The 16435-nt window shown below is 40.0% G+C and overlaps 1 protein-coding gene and 1 pseudogene across 4 annotated transcripts in view; both read left to right on the top strand.

The window, feature by feature from the left end:
• Window positions 1-16435, top strand: part of GRIA1 (glutamate ionotropic receptor AMPA type subunit 1) — a 306425-nt gene that overhangs the window by 123327 nt on the left and 166663 nt on the right. The gene's annotated exons all lie outside the window — the stretch shown is intronic.
• Window positions 2405-3350, top strand: LOC144311901 (N6-Methyl-AMP deaminase-like; annotated as a pseudogene).

Raw genomic sequence — 16435 nt, 5'->3', positions numbered from 1 at the left:
CCACTTGACTTCCTATTTATTCTTTAAGTCTCATATTAAATTGTGTTCCTTAGACTACGTTACCATATCCTGTTCATTTCCTTCATGGTATTCATCACAATTTGCAATTATGTATTCATATGAGTGTTTAGTTGCTTAATGTTCCTTCACTTAACAGAAGTAAGATCTCTAAGGACAAACACCATGTCTGTCCTCCCCCCACACTATTTCCTCAGTACCATATACGGTACCTGGCAGTTGAGAGTAACAATAAATATCAACAATAAAATAAGAGCATCTAACATTTATTGAGAACTTGCTAGTTTCAGGCACACTGTTCGAAGATTTTTACAGGTATTTTACCTGTTTTTAATACTTACAACTATCCTGTGAGGTAGATATGATTATTATCCCTGTTTTGTAGATCAGAAAACTGAGCGATCAAATGACTTACCCATGATTATATGACTGAAACATAGCAGAGCTAGTTTCTAACTCAGGCATTCTGACTCTAACACCTGATCCCTCAACCAGGACATGCTGTGCCTCTATTGTGCACTCCATTAATATTCATTGAAAAAATAAATGAAAAATATATCAAAATTGATTAGTTGCAAAACTGAGGTTAAAACTTAAGTTGTTTGACTGATAATCCACTCCTCTCTTTATGCAGGCAGGCAGCCTCTCAAGTACCAGCAGAATGCAGTAAAAGAAAGAGAAACAGAAGCAAATTAACAAATTGGTCTGTTGCTGATAAGGACCTGGGGTGGGAGGGAAAACCTATGATGTGGATTGTGGAATGAAGTGGAAATCATCATTTTAGATTCAGTCAAGACCAAGTAGCAGGTGGAAAAACATTAAATTGGTTGAAGAGTTCTTAAGATAAGGAATCAGCTTCTCCAGAAACATCAAGTGGAATTACAGTTATTATCACTAACAAGTCAGGTGACTCTTATGCTTTAGATGGTATTTTCCAAACTTGATTTCCAAGTATAAGTAACCATCAATGTTATGAGACTACTGGTCAGAATTTTAGGATGAAATTTCTAGGAATGTACTTTGTTTACTCTTGTGTCCACAGCGTGATGGACAGAATGAGGCACATACTAAGTGTTCAATAAATATTTGTTTAATGAATTAGTGGAAAATGCACACAAACAAATCTGTCAGCAGGAATTTACTGAATATTTGTTATTAAGTCTGTGAAATTCAAGGCAAAATGAGAAGCACAAAGAATAAGTCAGATCCTAGTCATAGAGAGGTCATAATCTAGGTGGACCTACTAACAACTATCACTATCAATCACTACCACTATCATTGGGGATTTGCTTTGTCTAGCTGCTGCGCTGTGTTCCTTTATATACCATTAGGTCATTTTCATACTTGCAACAACGTAAGTAATAACAACGTAAGTAATACCCTACTACTACTCTCCATTTCCAGATAAGAAACTGAGGGTTAGAGATGCAAATTCCTTTATCAAGGTCACAAAATCAGGAATTTGTGGAATCAGGATTTGAACTGAAGTCTGTTTGGCTCTGGAATCAACCATGGAAATATACTCATCCCATTATTTCAAGATCACCATCTCTGTGAGAGGTGTGGTGATACTAAGAGTTTGCAAATGCTGCTTACCTGGGCCAGAGATATTTCCATTCTTCACCTGCCACAATCCCATTCATTGTTTAGGTCCCAGATTCATTGACACTTCCCCCTAGAAGCACTTAACTGGGTTAGCTATGCCCTACTTTTTTTTAAAAAAAAAGATTTTATTTATTTATTCATGAGAGATACAGAGAGAGAGGCAGAGACATAGGCAGAGGGAGAAGCAATCTCCTCACAGGGAGCCCAATGCAAGACTCGATCCCAGATTGGAATCACGCTCTGAGCCGAAAGCAGATGCTCAACCTCTGAGCCACCCAGGCATCCCAGCTATGCTCTCCTTTATGTTCCTGTTGAAAATTTTGCTGACTCCGGTTCATAATTCTCCTTACTCCATATTCTGATCATTTATGTTTCCTACCTACTAGTCTTTGAGTTCCTCCAGGATAGCAGTTTATCTTCTCAGGGCCTACACAGTGCATATCATATAGTGTATCATTTAATAACAATTTATGGAATGAGTGAATTTTAAATAGAAGTTGCCATCATATGGATCCAAGTAATATACAGCAGGTAGTAGTATCCTTCAAAGGGAGGAGTACATTCTTGAGCACTAACTGAAGCTTAAGGGCAATGGACTTTTGAAAAGTTGGGGAGGACATGCAGGCAGTGCCACACAGTGCTTGAGTAGATGTGACAGTCCCCGTGGATGAGTGGAGAACCACATGTGGTACCAGAATTAGCAACACGGCCAAGAAACTCTTGCTGAGAATGTTGTTTGTGGTGCTCCATACTTCACCTGCCCCATGCTCATGTCTCTACAGGCACAAGGCCAGTAGAGACTCAAGAGCAGTGATCCATCATGGTAGAGAAGCTGAACCCATAGCTACATATACAGAATTGTATCAAAATTAGAAAGTAAAGCAAGCCAAAGGAAATTCACAACCACAAAACTTACTGATTGAAACAGATTGTATTATTTATACAAAGAATAAAAGGGTTGGGGGAACTTACTCTGCTAAATCATGATGAAGGAAGAACAGCAGCCACGGAAGGCAACCTTTTACTCAGAATTATCTAAAGTGGAACTTCATGTCCACTTGAATGGACTCATTGGTTCCAATTCCATGAAGAAATTAATAACCAAGAAGCCAGACCTTAAAATCCATGATCAGATAACTGTCATTGACAAAAGAAAGAAAAGAACATTAGAAGAATGCTTCCAGATATTTCAAATTATTCATCAGCTTACTACTAGCCCTGAAGATATGCTAATGGTTACAAAAGATGTCAGTAAAGAATTTTCAGAGGATGGTGTCAAGTACCTGGAACTAAGGAACATAACCAGAAGAGAAAATGCTACAAGCCTAAGAAGATTTTCATAGAATCTGTACTTGGGAGTATAAACTGTCTAAACAAGACAACTTAGACACTGATGGTAGATATTTGATAACAACAGAAAAGGTCAGCCACAGGACAAGCAAAAGACTTCATGGAAACTCTTTTAAAGGTAAAAAGAGCATGTATCATGTCAGCATTATATCTTTCAGAGATTCTAACACCCCTTCATTACCCCCTCCCCCCAAAAAAAAAACCCCACAACAAACAAACAAAACCCCACAAGTACTCCTGAATTTGTTTCCTGACAGAGAAGTCTAGCATGGGACATTTCTCAACTCCTCTGAAGGAGGATCCCTGGATCTAGTGGCCTTTTGAGGTAACACTCAATATCATTGGGTAAAGCTTAGGACTTCAGGTCCTTGAGATAACTCTCTGTCCATTCTTCCCCTAGCTTCCGGGTTACAACTCATTTGTAGAGAAGTACTGTTCTAAAAATGTAATCATTTAGAAATTTAAGAGAAAAAAAGTTAATGGGAGGGTCAGCGATTATTAAGTTTCCTATCTCTGAGTGTTTGACTATGTGAACCTCAGCAAGTTATTTATTTTCTCTGCACCAGCATTTTCATCTATACTTTTGAGATGACAGAAATTGGAATGTTGGGAATTTGAAATGTGGTAATACACTAGGAATTCAGCAGAGGGCTCTGTTAGGGCAAGTACTCAGATGTTTATCATGACCACTGCTGCTCCTGTCTTCTAGTATTCTCCTTCTTGTCTTCTAGTATTATCATTAGGGAAACTTGGAGAGTAAAGCATGTCAGATAGAAGGACACTTCTGGGTAAAAGCATGGAGATATGAAGAAATTCCCTGCCCTTAGGTATAAAGAAGATTCCTGGCATGATGAGAAAGGCTGTAGACATTTAGTATGGAGAGGAAGATTCTTCTGAGCCAAGCAATCAAATACTCAGAAAATTAGAGAGCTAGTGAAATCATACTCCATTCCTGTTTTTAAGAGCTAAATGTCCACATGAAGGGTCCAGGGTGTATCTGTAAGGTGGCTGCCATTTTGTTCTCAGAAAGTGGATAAACCAGCCATTTGATCCTCAGGAGTATAGGCTGCTGACTCTTATTCTCTCTGGGTTAGAGTGGTGTGTTATTAGTCATGTTTTTTATCTGGAAGTATGATACGGATTTTGGCTCTGTGTCGGTCATCTAGTCTTTTCTAAGGTTCCCCGAGTGGAAATGTGAAAAGATGGTATTTGGTCCTTGTGACTGAGATTAGGAAGAGTGGGTATGCTTGTATGCATGATCCCCTAATTGTTCTCCTTGCCTTTGATCTTCACTGGGTCACCCCCTCTCAATCTGTAAGATGATATAGAATTAACCAACTAAAGTATACTTCAGAGTAGGCCATTCCCTCATCTAGTTCCTATAGTGGGTCTCCACAATCAATTAATATTGCTTATTCTTCTCTTTATATCTATTATTTGAGTTTACTCTCCTTTCTATCTTTTTTTGCCTTAAGTCCTTTTGATATACTATACATTCCTATCACCCTAAATAGCTGGTGGCAACACCTATCCCTAACCCCCGCCCCCGCAAAGAAAGATCACATGTATACTATGTTTTTGGCCTCTCTGATTTTCCTCAAACTATTTTCTTCCACTTAGAATGCACACATCCTATTATGACTATCAAGAGTCTGGATATGTGTGGGGTAAATATAATAACAACTAGAAAATAACAGGATTATGTGGTTTCTTGTGTATTGATTTTCTTCCCCCAATGGTAATCTGTTTGGTTAGAAATTTGGCTTAAAATTTTGTCACTTTAGCAAGAATGTAAGTGGATGGACTAGAAATCTCTGCGGGGCTGGGATGGTGAGTGTAACAGATAGTATATAGGGTTTAAACTTTCTAGTTAAGAATATTACAATCTATGGAGATAGTTTGCACTTTATCCTATGAATGTCCCTGTTTAACCAGCTTTTGGACTTTAAACAACCTTACAACTTTGGAAAACTTCTAATATATAAATATGGAGTAAGTTTTCTAAGCCAGATGAAAGAATCACAACACTCTTGCATCCTGCGGATAAATGCATGTTGACTATAAAACTACGTAAGTGTGAGTTGAGTGATTTCATAGTCTTGGTCATTGACCTTGTTAACAACAGATATCAGATGAAAAAAAGCAGCAGGTGAGTGTAGAGTGAGCGGTGGCTGCTCACAAAAGGAGGAGTGACAGCCGACAAGGAGGGAAGACTCAGTGGAGACTACATGCTCTCCAAAAATGAAGCTGTCCAGACATCCAAACAAATAAACAAAAACAAAACACTCCAGTACCTCAGGAGTCCTTAAATAATCATATATACCAATGCTCATGATTATTAATCAGCAACGGTTATCATATGCCTACTGTGTGCCAGATCCCATTGCAGGAAATCCAGAGGAATTTTTAAAAAAGTATAAAATACAGTGCTCAGCTATGAAAATATTTATCATCTGCAACACTACCATATCAGCCAAGGTGATGTTGTGTATATTAAGCTCTTTTTTACAAAAGCAGGGGCATGTGTAGAACCCAGTAGGAATTTTTTTCTCTTCAAAACATTTGAAATTATTTAGCTACTCACAAGATAAATTTGTTTACTACTTTCTTGAATATACCATTTCCTGACAATGCTAGTAATGGAGACATTTCAGAATAATGACCTCATAACGTTCACACAGCCATCCCTCTGTGTAGAGTTAGATAACACACAGTCCTGACCTCACTCAGGCCAGGGACAGATCTTAATAGCTTAATAGGACTATGATCAGAAATGCAGTTTGGTTAGACTGTTTTCTGTCCTATTAATTTATTTAATGAAATGGAGTGTCTTGTTAAAGGTGCATATTTTTCCTGAGATTCCATAGGGATAAGGCTGTGGCACCAATGGGACATAAGACAAAAAAAGAGTTGAATCTTTAGATAGATCAGGAACCCCCAAACTCATCCTTGTATTTAAGTTGTTCGAACTCTTTGACTATTTTATTCCATCAAGCCAGTCACTTAGAGTTGAGGAAAATTTTACTTATTCCAAAAGGCTGATTTAGGGCATTTTCGCTGGGGAAAGACCTCCCTCCATAATCAGGCAGTCACAAAGCCCATGGTACTGGCAAGAGAGCTGGATTACTGCCCATATAATATGGAATGTGTTGGTGAGTGTAATCATAATGGGAGTCTTATAAAACCAGCAGGTAGAGACCATTAAAAGAGACTATTCTTTTAAAATGGAAAAAGGAATGTGTATGTTTATTCCATTGCCCACCAAATTTATTTTTAGGAAAAATACAATGAAAGCAGAAAAAGATGAAGAATAGGAAATACTACAACTTCTAGGCCTTTCTGGCCTCCTAAAATCTGAAACAGGCTAGGAAAAATATGGTGGGAATACTGAATTTGGAGTCAGAAAAATGCAACCTCAAGTGTAGGTCCTACACCTTCACTGTTTAACCTTGAGGACACCATTTCCCCATCCTAAAGCATCCACCTCTTGCCTATGATGGTAGGAATTAGATGAAGCCCTTATGGGTGTTTTTACTCCTGACATTCTAGGATTCAGTTATAAGCTAAAACAAGGATCTTGTTTTTTAATGTGTGATACACAATGAAATATATACAGTGAAGTGACCTATAAATTCTGCTTACCTTTAAATGTGAATTAGATGCAAATATACAATGAAAAATTAGGGTGAAAACCATTACACTCTGTAGATTAGGAAGTATAATGTGATTCCTTTGTAATGGGAAGAATTAATTTTATACAGGCTGAAGTAATCATTGAAAAATGTGTGGAGAACCAGACACTACTATAGTCTAGGCTTTCTTCCTTTTTGGTGAGATTTTTCTTTTCTTTTTTTGTGGCCATAATTAAAAGATAAATGTCTGTGGGATTCTACATGGACCTATGGCATAATCACTTATAGGAATATCAGATCATGTGGGCATAGTTTTAAGTAATGATACTGTCTATAGATTTATATGATCCAGAGGACCTGAATGTATATGGTCTCTGGTCAACCAAACATATTACCTACCTGCCCTCAGATACAAGAAAATTTAACCCATTGTTACATATGAACTTTAGTTGAGAAAATAGTTCAGGAGACAGAGAATTTGTGCTTACTGGGGGCCACAACCAGTGTTAGCACTTGACAGATTGCCTTTCATTTAATGCAGAGACTAGAAGCTCCTTTTCAGAATACAGTTTTTAAACATTATTTGTTTTCCTGATTCCTATTTGCAAAATGGGGAAATTGAATCTTGGAGGGGTTAACTAAGGTCTGATAGCCAGTAAATAATTTAAACTGAGAATGAAAGTTTCTCTGACTCGAAGGCCCATTCCCTTCCACAGTACCATATTGCCTTCTGGAAGTTTTGCTTCCCATTCCATTTCTGCCTTTATTTGGCTCTGGTACCTAAAACAAATCACTTAAGTTCTTGAATCTGAGTTTTAATCACAAAAATCACAAAAACCACCCAGCCAAAATTGAGTATATGGCCTCATCTCTTCTTCCATGGTTTGTGGATGATCTTTACAGGGCCACAGTTAATTCACTGGGAGTGATGCCTCTTGAAGTCATGAAACATGGTAGCCTTGGACTTAATAGGTCCATGTACAACCTGAAGCTGTATGTAAATTGTATTATATGTTTACAAACCTGCATTGTATTAAGAGAGTCCAAAGCTTTCCTGAGGCTGTCAATGAAATCTCTATCCCCAAATGCCTAAGAACCTTCTGATCAGTAGGTCTCCTGAGGATGTCTTCTAGGTCAAAGTATCTGTACCAATCTGAAATAAATTAAAGTTTAGTATGTGAAGGGAGCTCAAAAGCAGAACTGACACTTGCATCAGAGACTATGTTGGTATCATGGAAAGGAACCTGGCAAAGAATTGAGGATACTGGGTCCTGATTTACTCTGCTTTGTCATTCAAAGAAAGATGCTAATTCCCGCCTGCCTCCTCACTAAAGCAGTTATTATAAGAATCAAATGTGATAATATGGATGAAAACACTCTGAAAAAATATGAAGTATCCTGCAAACTTATGATATTAACTGTGAGATATTAAAGTATCAAGTCATTTCACTAGTTGTCAACTGAGAAAGGGGGTAAATTGCAAGCTCCATCAGCAAAATTTAGAAACCCTGGTTTTTTTATCCTTCAGCAGGGTCCTGCAGCTGATACTTAGGTATAAATTTCCTTGACTTTAATGAAAATTGATTGCAAATACAGCTGGCAGGATTCAAATAAAGATCATTGCCAGTCTGGGAGCAGATAAATAAAACTTAGTTTCTTCTCAAGGCAAGAGTGTTCCTCTTATCTCCTTTCTTCCATTAGTCAGTGATTCTCAAAGAATGGTCCACGACCAGTATCAGAACATTATCAGGAAACATGATTGAAATGCAGATTCTCAAGCCCTACACCAAGTTAGGTTTTATGGAACTGAGGAAGAGGAATATGGCCCTGTTTCAAGGAATAAAACTGTCTCAAGATGCAGAAAGCAAAGATACCCTTGGAATTCTTGGCAGCTGAAGAGCAATAGGATCCAAAATTAAACCGTACATAGTAAAAGCTAGCTCCATGGTAAACAGTCCTCTTTGATCCTCAAAGTCATGGAACATGACAATATATGAAAGAGCTAATGTTTTGTGAACATTTGTCATATTCTCATTTTTAAATGATTTTAAGTGATTTTTATGCATTAATGGTACTGTCTATTTTTAGCTATTTACTGTATCAAGGCCTTTGTCAGGCTCTGAAAATGTAACTGTGAAATGTAACTACCCTAGAGGAGCTCACTCACCAGTGGGGTATATTAAAAGGAAGGGGTCCATCACTGTCCCAGCAAGAAGGACCAAGAGTAAGCTTAGGATGTTTTCCGAGGCCTAGTGAGGCAGCCACACTCGGCTTCTTGTGAAGAGGTTTCTCAGAGGAGGAAATTCCTAAATTTAGGCCTCTGAAGGATGGGAGGAATAGTCACTTGACAGTGGGAAAAACTGAGATTAAGGCACTTGGACACCTGTCCTCCAAGTCACATAGCAAGTAAGTGGTAGTGTTGGGACTTGAATTCAGGTCAGTCCAATTCCAAAGCCCTTGCTTTTAACCATTAAGGCTAGGCCAGAAAATAGGCTTTATCAAGTCTGTCAATTCTGATAAATTGGTACTGGCTTCTAGGAATGCTGATGGTGAGGACTCTGAGGCCTTGACTGGGCTAAACTGGAAAGAATGCCATGATCAATTAGTGATGTCTGCCTTGGGTGCAGAACGGGGGAGTATATGTGTCATGCATTTGCTGACCCTGCACTGCAGAGTACTGCCTCCAGGACTTAGCACAAAGAGGGACAGACCTGCAGAGCTGGTTCTTATTCATGTCAGATTGTCTCTGACTTCAAGGAACTTATAGCTCAACAGCATCAGCGGGGGCTTATTATATGTTACTAGAAGGTACTAAATGACAGCTCAGGATGCTATGAGCCGATGGAGTATTCAGTGAGAAAGAGAATAAAGGTGTTTTGTTTGCTTTTTTTTTTTTAAGTGAAGACACTGATTAAGTATAAGATTGAAAAACCGCAATAAAGAGCAATCAATCTTATTAATCCACTAACCTTCAAAAATTTTAGGCCAATTTAATTTTCATTCTTTACCACTGCTATTTCTATCAACATGGAAGGTATTGATATAACAGAAAATGGCATTGTTTGCAAGTAATGGGATCCATAGTGTCAAGTCAGCTCCCTTGTGCCCAGGCAAAACTTAAATTTAAAAATGCCATCCAAAAAAATATGCATTTAACATATCTAATGGCTCATCTTTGGAGCAGTATGGAAGTTGATACCAGTCAAGAAAAAGAGAGTGGCTCTTTAAGGCAAAGATTATAATAAGTTAGTGCCAGTTTGCTTCATATATGGTTTATGGTGTTGGTAAGATGGTGTGTGAACTGTGAAGGCTAATCATATACTGTTTCCCCAGTATATTTATTAAACTAATGTATGGATTGAAATAGCAACAATAACTGGTTGTAATAATCTACAGGAAATAAATGAGTACTGTCAAGTCAGTTAATAGTTTGAAATGACTTCCAGATCAATTTCCTTTGCAAAAAGTAGTTTTCACTTCTCCCGGAGCTCACCTTCACAATTTAACTGTTACAAGCACCTTTTATCTTTGACATTAAAAATGTTTTAAAAATGACTCATGTATTGGATATAGAGACCAAAAGGAGAAGATGACCTCTCCCCAAATCCCAAGGTCAGAGCTGTTTGCCATCTGGGCATTTCTCCCCAGGAAGGCTGTGTTGTGAACAATTATCTCTCACTAACCGTGACTTGACAAGCCAATGTGCCCCTATTTTCAGAGGCTCACTTGGTGGTTAAGGGCAGCCTCAGTTGTCATCATCTGAATAAGCTGGAAGTTAGGCTGTAAGCCTCAGCAGTCCCCCACTCTAGGGCTATGCCTGCTTATTGTGCCCCTCTAAAACCCTACCCACGGTCATCAGAAACTAGCTTCTCACTGCCCACCCCCACCTTAAGGGATTTACATCAGAGATGATGGGAAAGCTTATCACCTTAAAGCTTATTTACCTTATCTTACTCTGGAAGACAAGATGTGACAGTACCAGATATCAAAATATTTCTCTGGTCAAGTCAAGCTGACCAGTACAGAATTATCTCTGATTCATTTTACATTTTAAACATTATCTGAAGCCTCAACAAGGAGAAACATGACAATAGTCTGTGGAGAAGAGGCTCTGGGGCGTAGGCTGAAAAGAATTTTACCTTTCCTCATTCCCACCAGATTAGATAATCATGCAGAGAACTATGAAAAACAGCCTCTATGTACAAGAACTGTCTCCTCTATGAGCAAGTCTCAGCAAAAAGAAGGTGTTCTGGAGTCCAGAGTTTGAGGACATCAGTTTAGATTCCATGTTAAATGGAAAGAGAAGAAGAACCATTTCAAAGTTTGCATTTTAATATATTCAGGATCCAGAAGCTTTTTCCTTGCAGGGCTTCTGATCCATTCATGCAGCAGAGTACACCAAGTTAGTTCTGAGAAACTACCTTATTGGCTATGCAATGTATTCATGTTCTTCCCCGCTAGTAGGCTTCTGGGTATGCATCCCTCATGCATCTTTATTCTGTGAGCAGTACTGATGCTGAAGCTTAGCTGTGTGCTATCATTTCTCCCAACCTTTTCTCTTTACTTCTGGTACATAGGCTGTTTTCTCCTCCATTCCGTGGAGAGAGACACAGCCCAGTGCTTTGGGTGGAGCCCAGGGCTGCTGGTAGAATGGAGATCTGGTTTCCATGCCTATTTCTGGCACAAACATGCATGACTTTGGACAAGTATCTTTCCCTATGCCAGAAGCCAGGATTTCCAGTCCTAATGTTCTAAGACTTAGTGAGAACTGAAATTTGGGGTTTGACTGAGTTCAGCGTAACCAACATTTGCCAACTGCCTTTCTCTTTGGCAAGGAGCACCATGCCGGGCACTGCAGGGGATGTACTTATATCAGAAGGCTCTCTCTGATACCACAGCACTCACAGGCAAGTGGGGAGTAAAGATGAGAAAAGCAAGTTTACAGATATCTCCAGTGCACAGCAGAACACACTATGTGCTATGAGCAAAGTACAAATGATTACAGGGTCTGAAAGAGGCTGGAATTGCATCTATTTACAAAAAGTCAGAATAACACTTCATGGCATTTCACATGAGCCTTAGCAGAGAGAATTCAAACAGGGAGCAGAGTAGTTTCCATAGCAACATTTACTGAGCAGGTATTTTGTGCCAGCCACTGTTCTGAGCACTTTGCACATAAAAACTCATTGACTCCTCTCAATGTTTTGACACAGCAACTATGGTTATTCCCGTTCTGCATATGGAGAAACTGAGTCTAGTCTGGATTGTCTAAATAACAGGCTTAGGCTCATACCACAAGCAAATAGCAAATGACAAGTGCCAGGATTCAAACCCAGGAGATCTCATGTTTATGTCCAGTATCAGCACTGGAGGCTCCACTGACACCCACATACGGAAATTCTCTGAACCTGGGTACTGGAGAATGAAGAAGGCCTGACTGCAGAGATGACCTTTGTGAGCCAGGGCCAGTCCTCTCATGCGTCTGAATTGCCAGTTTCTTATCAGTGACATGGCAGTGATAAGTACTTGCTTCCTTGAGTAATGGTTATTCAGCAAAACAGCGGTACTAAAAATACTTTTTTAAAAGACACAGAATCCTATATAATTTTAAATAATAGAGGAAAATGGAAAGAGCAATTTGGACAAAAGTTCAGAGGTAGCAGATTGCAAGGCATATTTAGGTGCATATTCAGGGCAGAGTGCTTGTCTGGTGCACGCTGTGAGTAAATGCACCTGATAGGCCAGGTTAGGGTCTCCTCCCCATAGTTGCACCTTGAGTGATTTCCACCCAGGGTCTTACTTTATCTCATCTCTGGTAGCTATACTAGGCCTTGACTCTGCTTTCTCAAAGTGAAGAATGACAAATCTAGCATATTTTCCTTGTGTTTTATATCACTGATGCTCACTCCAGAATGCCAGTGCAATTCTTATCAACAAGAGTTCAATGGCAACATTCAAATGGGAGGACTAGACCCTTAACCCATGATATTAATAAAGATGTCGGCACATCACTTTCAGCAGCATTAGCTCATGTAGGAGTGACAGTAGGGACAGTTCTAGTGGAGTGGAAATTTGTCTGCATAGAGAAGTAGACTCATTGCAGCAATGTCTGTGCAGCAAGATGTGTTACCGTCATCTTCTCGATCCCTGGCAAAGCAGTGTCTTTAGATGGTGCTCAGGTTACCATGGGGACTGATGAGGAAGGTGGAAGAGGCACAAAGTGATTAAATCCAAGAAAAGGGTAGCAGCTCAAGGAATATCCAGTAGGAGATATCCGGGACTGGGCTCAGAAGATTTCTAGCTGGCCTGATTTTTGGCTGATTGGCTCAGAAATGCCACTTCACTTCTCTGAGCTTCTGTTTTCTATAAAACAGCACAATTGATAAAGATGCTCTCTAAAGCACCTTGGATTCTAAAAGCCTAAAAACGTGCAAGTTATTTTTAAGCAGAAACTTAACTACAGCTATTCTTAGGTTTCCAACTAGAAGCTACATATGATTTTTCATTTCCTATGAACTGCAGAGGTAAGGTTTTCATCTTATCTCTCTAGTGGCCAGATAATGTTGTTTACAAAACAACAGCAGCAACATGGCAACAATAAGCACCTGTAGCAACAGATACCAAGGTAGCCAGGAACGGAGTGCTAAGAATACATGTTAAATGCATTTAATTCTCAAAGCAGCCCTGGTAGGTGGGTGCTATTATTATTTTTGTAATACAGATGAGGAAGCAAAGATTCCAGAGTTACTCATTAACTTGCGCAAAGGACAGATTGGGGACTTGAACCTACTTTGTCCACTGTCAAACTCTGTGTTCTTAACCACTTGGATATCCAACCTGGAGTGAACACAGGCCCATGTAGCCCTTGTACCTTCTTTCTCTTGCAAAATGATCTCTAAAGATTTCTTTATAGGGATCAGAGACTTTATTCCCCAGGAAGGAAGAAGGAAGTGACTAATTCGTGGGTAAGAGAATAGGATAAGCAATCTTTCCCCAAAGTGAACTCTGATGACGCCAAAGAGGACAGCCCTGCATTGGAAGGAAGAGAACTGGAGAACGGCAGTTGCCTCACCTGCTCGGTTATCTGAAAGTTGTTCCACACAGGAGTCCCCAGCCCTGCCTGGTATTATTCAGTGACCCTGATTGTGGGAAAGGCACAAGGAAAGTACACTGGAGGGTTGTCACAGTTGTTAGAGCAGATAGGACAGAGAAACCAGCTATGTGTACCAGCCTCATCTAGAAAGCATCTGTTCCCAAAGCACTATTAAGTGCCAGGTCCACAAAAAGATTCCTAAGACACAGCTCCAGGTCCTGTCCTTAATGGAAGGTCTCATTGTAAAAGACAAGAGACAAATTCAGGCATGGTTGGCATTAATGCAAGACACTAAGTGCCAAAATAAGAAGCTGAACAAATTGCTTTGTGGGTAAATGGGGGCACCAGACACAATTAACTCCAGCACAATGAAGAAAAGTGCTAAATGCACTAATGGAAATGTGAGCTAATTTGGTGGGGACAGGTGACTTGGGGACCCGACTCTTCCGCCATCTTGCCCTACAACTCAGCAATTGCACTGCTGGGGATTTACCCCAAAGATACAGATGCAATGAAACGCCGGGACACCTGCACCCCAGTGTTTCTAGCAGCAATGTCCACAATAGCCAAACTGTGGAAGGAGCCTCGGTGTCCATCGAAAGATGAATGGATAAAGGAGATGTGGTTTATGTATACAATGGAATATGACTCAGCCATTAGAAATGACAAATACCCACCATTTGCTTCGACATGGATGGAACTGGAGGGTATTATGCTGAATGAAATAAGTCAATCGGAGAAGGACAAACATTATATGTTCTCATTCATTTGGGGAATACAAATAATAGTGAAAGGGAATAGAGGGGAAGGGGGAAGAAATGGGTAGGAAATATCAGAAAGGGAGACAGAACATGAGAGACTCCTAACTCTGGGAAACGAACTAGGGGTGGTGGAAGGGGAGGAGGGTGGGGGGTGGGGGTGACTGGGTGGCGGGCACTGAGGGGGGCACTTGATGGGATGAGCACTGGGTGTTATTCTGTATGTTGGCAAATTGAGCACCAATAAAAATTAAATTTATTATTTAAAAAAAAGGAAATGTGAGCTAAGAACTCAGGAAGGGATGGATTGACTCTGACAAGGATTATCACAGAAACACTGGTATTTGAGTGGGATCTTGATGTACTGTAATAAGTGGACAGAGTGTTATGAAATTCTCATCATCATAGGGAAATAGGTGTGAGGAGGCATGTCAATTTGTTTGCTTTTATGAAGGGAGGATGGCTACAAGCCTGGAGTTGAAGTACAGACTGACCTAGCTGTGATTCCCAGATTGGCCATGTCTGTGTGACCTTAAACCCTTATACCTTCATCTGTAAATGGAGATGCTAATACTGTCTTCATGAAATTGTTGTGGGGAATAAATAAATTAATGCATATGTTTAGTCATGTGAATATTTAGTAAATGCTCAATAAGTGATAGCTTTTACTCTGTATTATTGTTGTAGTGAACATTATCTGGCTCCTCTGGGTGACATCTGAGGCTAACCAGACACTACTGGATATTTTACAACTTAAAAATGAACTAAATGTACCTATATACTCATTTGCATTTGCCTTCATCCCCTTTACATTTTCCCTCTCCTCAGATTCTTGCATAGCCAGTACCTCTGCCTATTCTTTAATCAGTTTGCTTTTTCGTTTTATGTTGTTCTGGTTTTCTTGTCCATACAGTAGATCAAATTATTACGTTTTGTTTTCTAGCTTTTTCTTTATGCACTACAGCCCTGCACTGGATGGGGCTCTCTCTGTAGTATTTTCAGATCCAGAAGTAAATGTGCAAGACCACTACCAGGGTCTGCTTCTTGAGTGGAGTCCTTGCCTGATCAGCAGCCCATACTTGCTTTGGCTCCTGTTCATCAGCTTGCAGCTAAGAATAATCAGAGAATGTTGGAATTATAGAGAATTGCCACCAAATCTTTTGTTTTACCAAGAGGACCTTGAGGCCCAGAGACAGGAAGAGCCTGGTCAAGTTTCAACAGAGAGACAGGCATGGTAGGCCAGTACACTAGACCCCATGTTGGGGGCTCACAGGCCAGTGTACCCTGGATGGCTTCCCTTTACCTTACTGCCTTTGTTCTGCAGACTTAGGCCCTGAAGAGACCAACGGTATGATTCCTTCCCTCTCTTCTACTTCCTCTACCTCCCTCCTGGCTTTGGGTTGAAGTTGGCAGCAGCAGCCCTCCTCTAGAAATCCATGTTGTACACACAGCTCCTTCTCCTACAGTGCATCCTCAGGATGCCTGTCACAGCACCCTATACTGACTTAGGGCCTTCACAACTTGTTGCCCAGCTGATAGCCAGTGAGGTGAGAAGACAGAAAACACTTTAAACTGCCTCAGCATTGAAGAAGTGAGGAGGCAGGTAGGAAATGTCTGTGATGACCAACTCTGTAGAGAGTTGATAAAAATGAGGAGACTCTAAGGCTTTCCTTTCCTGCTCTCCTGAGATCAAGGATGTAAACACTTTTAACCTCGCATAACACCTCTGGCTGTTTGGTGTTGGTAACTAGGTTGAGGAGAATTCTGGAGCTGCACCTGGGCTCCATAGGATATGATGCTAGTATATGGGGGCACAGGATCATATGTGACACATTATAGGGGAAAATATGATCAAGGCTCCTGCTTTTAGAGGGATATTGTAGTGTGATGAGGGAGACAGACTCAAGAACCACAAGTAAAAACTCTACAAAATAAAATGAAATAAATTCTACAGTAGAAGTACAGCATGTTCTGTACAT

The sequence above is a fragment of the Canis aureus genome, chromosome 4 (assembly GCF_053574225.1).
Source record: "Canis aureus isolate CA01 chromosome 4, VMU_Caureus_v.1.0, whole genome shotgun sequence".
Taxonomy (NCBI): domain Eukaryota; kingdom Metazoa; phylum Chordata; class Mammalia; order Carnivora; family Canidae; genus Canis; species Canis aureus.
Note: the sequence above shows the minus strand (reverse complement) of the source record. Positions and strands in the feature narration are given on the sequence as shown.